Genomic DNA, 11,861 nt, shown 5'->3' on the forward strand with positions numbered 1-11,861 from the left:
CAAAAGACGTGGAAGAAAAAAAGGAAATGACCATTGGAATAGATAGAAGAATAGCCAAAATGGCAAAGACTCGGCCAATGATCGAGTCCAGGAAGAGGAAAGAAGGAGAAAAGTTACCCGTGAAATGTTACAATTAGAAGGCGCCTATGTGAAGCCAACATCTTGGTTCCACACCAACAAGTTTGACGTTATGCAGTGGCCCAATCCCCCAATCCAATAGACGGAGGGGTGACATGGGGTGTGAGGCAAAATCAAGAAATGCAGTAGAATTGTGGAACAGGTTGTTAGAAGTTGGTGGAGTCCATACAACACAGATGTGCAGCACATAAACACTGTTATACAACTCAATATTAGTTCCCTCATTCAAAACAACACAAACATCTTTCACTTGATACAGTCAATGAGTTGGGAAAGAACAATGCAGGGACTGCTGCCTAATATTCCCTTCACTTTCTCAAAAGGAATAACACAAATTTCAGCCATTTTTCTTCATGTTTTGATTTGGAATAAAATGTGTAGTGTTTCCAATGCATTTGAGTGTATGGAAATAAAACCTATTATAAGGATTTGGAGCTTTATTCACTCAAAACGAGCAAATTGTGGCCTACAAATAGCACCATGTGTCATTTCTCTTACCCCATTCCTTTTTTTGGTTACTGCACTTATCTATAAGGTTAAGTACACAATGCTTTCCCAATATATCATGTCTGAACCTAGTGTATAGGTGTAGTTTCAAATGGGCCACTAGGAGGCAACAGGCAATCACAAAAAACGAAGATAGAAGATATATAAATGAGCTTTTATCAGACAAATACAAGAGAGAAATACAATACTGTCATTTTCTTCTAATAAATTAGTTTGTTTTTTGGATAAAATATCACTTTTAGAGAGTACTAGCAACTTGTTGTAGCAGCATATTTCATTATATTTGTGTATGTGTGTGCTTCCTAACAATGTACACATAAAATACACTGTATGTGAAGCAAACAGGGTGTATTATAGAAGAGACACTGCAATGTAGGCCCACAAGCAACACTTCAACAAAGGATGCAACATTTCCTCTAAAAGCACCTGTTCATATGTCCACATGGTGGTGGAGTTGAGTCTTAAATGTAAACTGTCCCGGGCCAACAGAGAGGCTAAAATCTTCCTACAGGAGAGGTTTAAGAAATGCATGAAGCTTTAAGAGACTGGGGGTTTGGCTTTTTTTTCGGTAGGGTAGGAGAGTGCAGACTTCTGCTGATTTCATCTCCACCCCCTTGGGGCAAAGGATAGAGTCCTGCATTGGGCTGGGTACCTGCAGAATACCCACAAAGTAGGGTTCGGACTTGACCCGGTTTTCAGGAGGGCTGTCTGGGTCAAAACTGCCTGCCCAATTTTCCTAAATTGGAAAACAAGGAGGATTCCCTAACATTGACACGGCGATTGGCTAATCTCCACATCATTGCCCCACCCACGTTACATCACTGTCCCGCCAACAACTTAATCATTCTGCCCCCTGATGTCATCGTCCCGCCCCCCCCCCCCCCCGGAGCTCACAGCAGGGAAAAGTGGCAACCCTACCGCAAAGTGGTGGGCTTTCTGGGCAAAAAGTCCCCGATTCCTTGGTTGTGTGGGCAGTCCCCAGGTAACCTGGCTGGGTACCCAACAAAGGTGTGGGTTGATGCCTCCCACCCTCCCTTATGGTTCTTCCAGGTTTTTAGTTTTTTTGCAAAGATTTAGCACTGGAGTGACATCACCTCCGGTCAAATACAACATCAGTATTGGTTTTCCCCCAGGTTGGAAGGTTAGTTGATCTATTGAGGGTCGGGTAGTGGGAACATGCGGGTCAAATTGCAACCCACTTTAAGTGGTGGAATATGCATAAAGGGCCCTGCCCATACCAGACAACAGAGAGACGTAATTTCTGCCAGACCCAAAGACCCCATATTCCTATATATGAAATACACTATGTCCCTGGCTCAGAACAAAATCTTACTGAAGGCAGGGCACAGTGCAAAGTCACAAGTGTCCATGGTTTGTTTGGCACGTTGCACCCTGCTACCCCATCAGCACCTCTGGCCTTAGGCCACTGTACTACATCCTGAACTCCCTCCATGAATACACAAGTGGCTGCTTTTGGTAGCTCTGTATGCATGAGGGGCAGGTGGAAGGAGGCACATTGGCACCGTGCCCCCAAGGCAGGAGCTTCTTTTCTACTATTTCTAAATAAAGTGCAAACTATAATAGCAGCATTATCTTTATGGAGCAGCACATCCTCTCTATTATACACCATTAGATAGAATCCCCAAAGAACAGCAAAGCAGTTCTGAATATAGAAATCCATTTCAATCCCAAAATACACTCAATGCTCTTTCCACTGTCAATTCATATTTTGATCAATATGTTTCATTCTGTGCATGTCAGACCTTCAGAGTGGCTTTTGGTTGAGCATGCAGCTAGGTACAAGTGTGCCCCATCCCAACATCACTGAGACAAGTGGTCGTGTGGTGCTTTCACCTAAGGGGTGGCATTTTCAACTAATCAGATCCAAGTGTTCTTATGCGTTTATAATAGAAAGTGTTCCACCAATAGTTTTAAGGCCATACAAAATGCTGCTGTACAGCAGGTTGATGATGATGACAAAGCTGTATATGATCTTCCCACAATAATAATTGATGTTGCCAACACCCACTCGGTGTCTACTAATGAATAATGTATACCTTGGGATCTAGTAAATAGAAGAACGTTACAAAAGACCTTGAGGATCCCTATTTTGGCCTAAGCCTCTCAGTGTGTGTGCGAGAGTAAAGCGTTCTTGTAACTCCCGTAACCTTTTACAGAATGAAGCCCTTGCTCATTTTCCTTTATCTGCACACTCCCTAACCTTCCGCACTCCCACTTCTCCTACAAACATTTCTCCTTTGTCATTTCCACACAAGTAAAAGTATAGTTTGCACAGACTATTTTGCCTTCTATATACTGTATATATACTGTTCTGTAATGCAACTAGAAACATACAGGCCCCACGGCACAATCATTTTCTACATATATTGGATGCATAAACTTGAGACGAGTAAAGGTGGCCATACACAGATTAAATCTGCCAATATCAGTCCTTTAGATCAATTCGGCAGCTTATCTGGCAGTGTATGGGGGCTTCCGACGGATCTCCCCAATGGATATCTGCCCAACATATTGATCAGGGAGGTTTGATTTTTATGACGATCAAGGACTGAATCAGCTAGTTCAGTGATCCCCAACCAGTAGCTCGTGAGTAACATGTTGCTCCCCAATCCCTTGGATGTTGCTCTCAGTGGCCTCAAAGCAGGTGGTTATTTTTGAATTCCAGGCTTGGAGGCAAGTTTTGGTTTCATATAAGCCAGTTGTACCGACAAAGACAACCTCAATGTAGGCTGACAATCCACATAGGGGCTACTAAATGGCCAATCACAGCCCTTATTTGGCACCCCAAGAACATTTTTCATGCTAGTGTTGCTCCCCAACTCTTTTTACTTCTGGTTGTTGCTCACGGGTTCTAAAGGTTGGGGATCCCTGAGCTAGTTGATGCGGTCGTCATCCCATCGGTGCCCATTCTCTTTGTTGTAATCCTATTGTTGAGCCCTAGGGCTGAACATTTGTATTAACCCAACACCAACCTGCCATTCGTGGGCATATCGGGGAACTTCACCAAACGAGCGGATCTTATGGCCAACTTAAGCCACATCCCTTTCGATCAATGAATCAAGGACAAGTTACAGTTTATTCGTTCAGAAGTGGTATTGCAAGTGACAAAGCTATCAATCATATTTCAAACCGAGTAAAAGCATGTCCAGAACTGATAGACCCAAATTTGTTTAGATCCCCAAATTACTTGTCTAAAGCTGGCCATAGACGCAAAGATCCGATCGTACGAATCAACATACGATCGGACTTTCCCATCTCCCGACCCTCCACTAACCATTCAGATCAAAGTCTTTACCATTCCGATCAAATAAGAACAGAACACCCAATGTTCTGCCCCTGACAGCAATCGTACGATACTTATGTCTGACAACACTAGTGACAGTCTCCCACTGAAAATCGTACGATCGGCAATACACGCAGAGATATTATCCGCAGGCGACAGAAATTTTCTAACCTGTCCGATCGACCAAACGACCGATCTCCAACGGACGAAAAATGTCGGGACTCTCCACACATGGTCCGAAAATCGTACGAATCCACGATTCGTACGATCGGATCTTTGCGTCTATGGCCAGCTTTACTGTTTGTAATGTAATAAGTTACACACATAAGCCATGCGCTGGCACGTCACAACTGGAGCAGCTAAACCTAAATTGCTAAATATGCTATGGAAACATAAGTGTTGCCCTTTATGAACCTTCTGAAGTGTCACTGAGCCTTTTAAATATTGCCAAAACCAATTGCCTTATTTCCTTCTCTGTCCCTGCAACAAGGAAGCAAGGTGAGCAAAGAGGGCTGCTACCTGGCTGCTGTTTTACCCGCCTGGATAATAAAAATGATACTTCACGCCAATCTTTTTAATAAGGAAGAAAGATAAGAGTATAGAAAGGCATTTTTTTCTGGAAAGGCCAATGTGCAAAGTAAAATGGCTTTATCAATATAGAATGTGATTCCAAAAGTCTGCCTATAAATGAAAATGTTCTCCTTGTTTTATAGCAAAGTCACAATAGACAAGGATATAATAATAATAATAAAGCAGTGCCTGGAGGAAATGAGTAAAACATTAATCTTTGTTAACATGTAAATGATGTATTTGCATTACTGGAAGCGGCAGCATAACCCTTGGGCTGCATCGTCACTGTGGTACAATTGCACATAAAACAATCGTTGTTGATGTTGGTAGGATAGTATATAAACAGTCAAAACACTTTGTGTGTGTATAATTGTGTTTGAGCAGAAATACCTCAGGAGTGAGTGCATGCACTGCGGTTGCCCCGTTGGTCTGATTGAATTGGGCGCCTCCTGCTTCAGCAGATCCTTTCTGGGTTTCAGCAATCTGCAAACAGTACAATAACATTTTTATTCATCATTTCTAATAGTTTCTGACAATTGGTTATTACATTGTTGGGGAAACTGCTTGACTGTCAGTGAGTGGCATTATTTTGGCATTGGGTACAAAGGGCATTTTGGTGAAACTGGGAACTCTCAGACTCAGGGGACTGGGGGGTCTGGGGCCACTGGGGCTGCCACATTAGGGGCCCGCATGCACCCTTTTTGGGCCCCCAACCCCTCTCTGCTAATTTCAGGGCCACAACCTGCCCCCTGCCCTGACTGGTGTTACTGTGATTGTTTTTATTTGGGGCAGAGAGAGATCACCAGACAGGTGGGAGTGAGTCGGGTCCGGTGGGGCCCAGTGGGTTTTATCCAGTGTCCTGATGGCCCAGTCTGATACTGGAGGTCAATATGAGGCTGCGACAGTGAGAAGCACAAAGAGGAGGCCAGAGGTTGCCGCCATGTTGTTGGTTGGCTAGAATACTGGCTAATACAGGCATGGGATCCGTTATCCAGAATAAACAGGACCTGGGGTTTCCCGGTTAAGGGATCTTTCTGTAATATGGAAGCCTAGTCAGTTAAAAATCACTGAAAGGTGAGCGTCAACTGAAACATTTGCCTGTAGTGTTTCCCACGAGCCGCCGCTCTTTTAGCTGCACCGGAGAAAAATATGTGAATAATTTGCTTAATGTGAAGCTTATGGGAGATACGGCCTTCCAGTAATGAGGCACTTTCTGGGAAAAGGGTTTCGGGGAGTAACTGTTGGCTGCAGAGCTTGCATTCTGTTTGGGAAGGAATTTCCAAAAGACAAGAGGTGTCTGAGGTACCACAACCTGGGACCTGGGAAGTTGTGTGAGGGGCAATAACACTCAGTAAAGTTGTGTGAGGGGCAATAACGCTCTGGGAAGTTGTGTGAGGGGCAATAACACTCAGTAAAGTTGTGTGAGGGGCAATAACGCTCTGGGAAGTTGTGTGAGGGGCAATAACACTCAGTAAAGTTGTGTGAGGGGCAATAACACTCTGGGAAGTTGTGTGAGGGGCAATAACACTCAGTAAAGTTGTGTGAGGGGCAATAACACTCAGTAAAGTTGTGTGAGGGGCAATAACACTCTGGGAAGTTGTGTGAGGGGCAATAACACTCAGTAAAGTTGTGTGAGGGGCAATAACACTCTGGGAAGTTGTGTGAGGGACAATAACACTCAGGAGTGTTGTGTGAGGGGCAATAACACTCAGGAAAGTTGTGTGAGGGGCAATAACACCAGGGGAAGTTGTGTGAGGGGCAATAACACTCAGGAAAGTTGTGTGAGGGGCAATAACACTTGGGGAAGTTGTTTGAGGGGCAATAACACTCTGGGAAGTTGTGTGAGGGGCAATAAGGGAAGTTGTGTGAGAAACAATGACACCCTGAGACACTGGGCTTCCCTGTGTTGTGAGAAGTCACTTGTTCCTCACGTACCACAGAACTTTCTATTTCTCCTAACTCCTAAGCGCTTATGGGATTTGTAGTTGATGATGAAATGATGCGCAACGACCCTCCGCCGCGGTCGGGACTACATTTCCCAGGTTGCACCTCGGCCTTTCCCCGCCCACCCCACCTGCCCGTGGGAGAGACTCCGCTAAGAGTGAAGGTTGTTGCTGCTGGTTACTGAGTGAGAGGCGCTTCTTCCTATTGGGACCCTGACTGACAGCTCCTCGGCTCCGGCGGCTGCACAGTGACAGGTGAGAAGCTCCTTTATTGCTCCTTTATTCACCTCTCTCTCATCAACTCTCTGCTGCGGCCAAACTCACCCTCTCACTGCCAGGGAGTTATGGACTGTAAGCTCTTCAGCCAAGCAGCCTTCTCCTTCACAAATGCTTTCTCACTCCACTTGCCTCTCACTCCAATAAGGATTAATTAGATCTTACTTACTTGGGATCAAGTACAGGCGACTCTTTTATTATTATTATACAGGAAATTGTTTTTTAAACATTTGGATTATTTGGATAAAATGGATAGAATTACATTCTGTAATTCTGAGCTTTCTGGATAACAGATCCCATACCTGTACAAGGTTCTGTTTTATTATTACAAGGAAAAAGGAAATGATTCTTAAAAAAAATGGATTATTTGGATAAAATAGAGTCTATGGGAGACGGCTTTTCTGTAATTCAGATATTTCTGGATAGTGGGTTTTTGGATAACAGATCCCATGCCTGTAATAACATTCTAGATTAAGATTTAGGAAGAAGGAGAGCCGTACAGGTTACAATCTGAGCTCCCCACGACTGTATTATAATACAGGTATGGGACCTGTTATCCAGAATGCTCTGGACCTGGATAACGGATCTTTCTGTAATTTGGATCTTCATGCCTTAAGTCTACTAGAAAATCATATAAACATGAAATAAAGCCAATAGGCTGGTTTTGCCTCCAATAAGGATTAATGATATCTTAGTTGGGAACAAGTACAAGTTACTGTTTTATTATTACACAGAAAAAGAAATTGGTTTTAAAAATTTGGATTATTTGGATAAAATGGAGATGGCCTTTCTGTAAGTCTGAGCTTTCTGGATAACGGGTTTCCGGATAACAGATCCCACACCTGTACAAGGTTCTGTTTTATTATTACAAAGAAAAAGGAAATAATTCTTAAAAAATGTGATTATTTGAATAAAATAGAGTCTATCGGAGACGGCCTTTCTGTAATTCAGATATTTCTGGATAGCGGGTTTGCGGATAACAGACCCCATGCCTGTAATAACGTTTAAGATTTAGGAAGAAGGAGAGCCGTACAGTTTACAATCTAAGCTCCCCATGACTGTATTATAATACAGGTATGGGACCTGTTATTCAGAATACTCCGGACCTGGATAACAGATCTTTCTGTAATTTGGATCTTCATAGCTAAAAAATCATATAAACATGAAATAAAGCCAATAGGCTGGTTTTGCTTCCAATAAGGATTAGTTGTATCTTAGTTGGGATGAAGTACAAGTTACTGTTTTATTATTACACAGAAAAAGGAAATTGTTTTTACAAATTTGGATACAATTTGTCATTTAGTATTTCTGTAATTTAGAGTTTTTTGGATATAGGGAGCATTTATTGCAAAACATAAAATAATATCTCTTATGGGCCGAGTCATTGGTTTCATGTAGACTGAACGTGACATTGGCTGTGACATCAGCAGGTCGCCAGTACAGGGTTAAAGAGCCATTAGTAACTATCTGCCTTCTGATTTGTTAATGGTTACAGGAAATGTCCAGCCCCACACACGGGGGATATTGTGTTGCTTTACACAAACACACACACACATACACACAATGCATCTTGTACACACTCAATAGAAAACTCTGGCACTAGCACAGAAGGCGACTCTGAGAAACGACTCAAATATGAATCTACGTTAAAAGTTCAGCGTAGCTCATGGTGATCGCTTTTTGCTACTTGTAAAAAAAAAAAAGAAGGCTTTATTTTTGGTGTCAGTATCTCTTTAACAATGGCCACAGGGACCTCTTATTGCACTTGCCGCTTGCCTAAAATTGCTCTGAAATGCCCTTTGCCCATGGGATTTCAAGAGAGTGCTCTCTAAAATTGGCCTATTAGTGGCACCATACAATTGCACCACACACCCTTATTTAGTCTGAGTGTCTCATCTGCTTTATTGATTGTAACCTCCTCAGGTCAAGGAACTTTTCCCTGTTGTACAATGAATACTGTAGCTTTTATTGTACTTAACTGTGCGTCTATGAGTGGAGTTAGGGTTGTTCCCCCCCACCAAAGGCGTTCCATACTTGCCCTGGAGTTGGGCTCACCAAATTGTCTATCCAGACCTGGCCACGTATGACTAATATGTTGTAAAATGTAAAATAGGAAAGGTTATTACTATATATTTAGTATCCTTTATTGGCAGCAAATCTATGCAGCAGTCGTTTATCCTATTGATCTAAGTTTTCTATTATGGACTGATCATAGAGTTTTACCGGTGATACACTGATATAAAACACATACCAGAATAACCTGCATCATTCACTTTCAGATTCTTCATTAGTATGTTTCCAGAGTCAGGAGGGTGCCTTTTGGCTTTACAGTCTTGTCCTTGCTCAAGAAGGTGTCTCCAGTGGAGACTCAAGCAGGTATCTCCAGTGGAGACTCAAGCAGATGGCTCAAGTGGAGACTCAAGAAGGTGTCTCCAGTGGAGACTCAAGCAGATGTCTCAAGTGGAGACTCAAGAAGGTGTCTCCAGTGGGGACTCAAGAAGGTGTCTCCAGTGGGGACTCAAGAAGGTGTCTCCAGTGGGGACTCAAGAAGGTGTCTCCAGTGGGGACTCAAGAAGGTGTCTCCAGTGGGGACTCAAGAAGGTGTCTCCAGTGGGGACTCAAGAAGGTGTCTCCAGTGGGGACTCAAGAAGGTGTCTCCAGTGGGGACTCAAGAAGGTGTCTCCAGTGGGGACTCAAGAAGGTGTCTCCAGTGGGGACTCAAGAAGGTGTCTCCAGTGGGGACTCAAGAAGGTGTCTCCAGTGGGGACTCAAGCAGTTATCTCCAGTGGAAACGCAAGCAGGTGTCTCAAGTGGAAACTCAAGAAGGTGTCTCCAGTGGGGACTCAAGCAGTTATTTCCAGTGGAGACTCAAGCAGATGTCTCAAGTGGAGACTCAAGAAGGTGTCTCCAGTGGGGACTATCACTGTATTTTCAAGCAATACCTACCTGTTGCAGGCACTGGCACATACCGTTTTGAATGATTGATGACCGTTTAGAATTGTATTCCAATCCCAGCAATTCTTGGTTGACATTATTCTACAAATTGTCTATTGTGTCCATGGTATTCACCAACCCTGCTGTTCTTTATAGCACCGATTGTATGGTTTCACCAGTGAGACGATGACATGGAACACTTATAGAGATAACCCTGCACAAAATAGGCAACCGAGGGTTTTGGTTTTTTTAAGGATAACTTTTTACAATAGAACCTGCCCCCCCCCCCGGCCTATTGTATGATGGGTAACAGGTACATTTGGACTAGTCTGCCATCTTGGAGTCATTAAATAATTTTTCCCCCTCTAAGGCAAATTTGAGAGGCTCGAAATGGGGGTTTTCTCCTTCCTTTAGATCAACTAGGCAGGTTATTTACAGACTTAAAAGATTGATCTTGATGGACGTGTGTCTTTTTTCAACCTTACTTACTATGTAACATTTGATAGTAGTTAGTTAGTAATCCTACTCCCATGCCTAGACATTGGATCCCTCTACATGCTCCTAACCAGCACCAGTATGGAGATAGACCACCTGAATGTAAAATCCAATTTTATATGGCTTTTCCACTGAACTAGGCCAGGTAAGAAAGCACAGATCCACCAGTTGGTCATTGTACCTTCTCAAAACTAGTGACAAAGCAGTAAAAGTTAAATAACCTGCCTGTGAATGAGACAAAAGAATGAAAAATATGTGTTTTCCCTCAGGGCTGGCACTCTCTCATACTCTGAACATTTTACTCTCATTATTTCAAATCCCACCTAGGCTCAATTCACCTTCAGTCACAGTTTGTGGGTGTTGTGTACTTAGAAGTTGAACCTGTCCTGTAGTTCAGCAACGTTCTGCCATGTCATGCTGACTGCACGGCCTACCTGTTACCTTCAGGCTTTGCCCTAAATCTCAGGGTTTCCGACTTTGTGGCAGAAGTGACACTGGTTGTTTATTCCATTGATTTACAACTGCTGGAGCTTCTTATATGATGTTACATTGTCCCCGGTATTAGCAGTGTAGCCCCTGGTCATATTATTTAGCTGAGGTGTATTTTTGAATTGCAAATATTTTATGTTGGACTGTGATAACAAGCAGTCCGATACCCTACGTTGGAACATGATCTATTTTCCTTTCATGCAGAACATGAATTTTTATACTTTATTTTCTTCTGCATGAAACTCCTTCAGTTGATGAATTACAAGCCTGGCCATGTCTATTTGCTCTTTGGTTGAAGCTTAAAAGTAAACTATCCATTGAATCTTACATGCGATTTCCAAAGCCTTGACTTGCAGCAACATCTCAGCTATGGGTGGCATTTCTGTTAAAGAACAAGGAACGTCCCATGGGTTTCTGGTGTAGCAGGTGGCAGGGCTGTTCCTTGAAGGCCTTCAGGGGTTTTGTTTAATGAACCCCAACTTGATAGTGACATCATGACTGTAAGATAATGCAGCCTTTGTATTGAAGCAGACAATGATCTGTATGGAGAATAGTTGTATAACAGTGTCTGGCAATGCCCTTAGGGGTTGTCGAATAGACAGTCACTAATAGATCAAGTTGATACAGCAGTTATTGCTATGCTGTACACATACAGTGTTTTCTTGAAGCAGATGTTATGACTTTTATATGTGTGTGTGTTGCAGTTTCATTTGTTCAGGCACCTGTCCTCTGTTGGCTAAACAAAGCCCCACCTAGTATGTTGTGCTCAGAATAGTCAATAATACATGTCCTGCCATCAGAATCCCTTGGAAAGGGAAATGATAATATTGTGCCTTTTAGATCCTTCATGAAAGATTCAGCCAAATACTGAACCAAATCCTAATTTGCATATGCAAATTAGGGACAGGAAGGGAAAAAGTGGAAAAAACATTTTTTTTTTTTTACAATAAAAAGTTATGTGCTTTCCTTTCCCTCCCCTAATTTCCATATGCAAATAAGGATTCGGTTCAGCTAGGCACAAGGATTTGGTTGAATCCTGCCGAAAAAGGCCAAATCCCAAACTGAATCCTGGATTTGTGCATCCCTACTTTTACAAATGATGCAAATTGAGTGAATGTGTTGTGTCCCTATTATTGGGTAAATGAGACCCCAAGAAAAGACATTTGCCGTTCATACACCAGCCAGTGATTTAGTAGGAGTCGGAT

This window comes from Xenopus laevis, chromosome 9_10S (assembly GCF_017654675.1).
Source record: "Xenopus laevis strain J_2021 chromosome 9_10S, Xenopus_laevis_v10.1, whole genome shotgun sequence".
Classification (NCBI taxonomy): Eukaryota; Metazoa; Chordata; class Amphibia; order Anura; family Pipidae; genus Xenopus; species Xenopus laevis.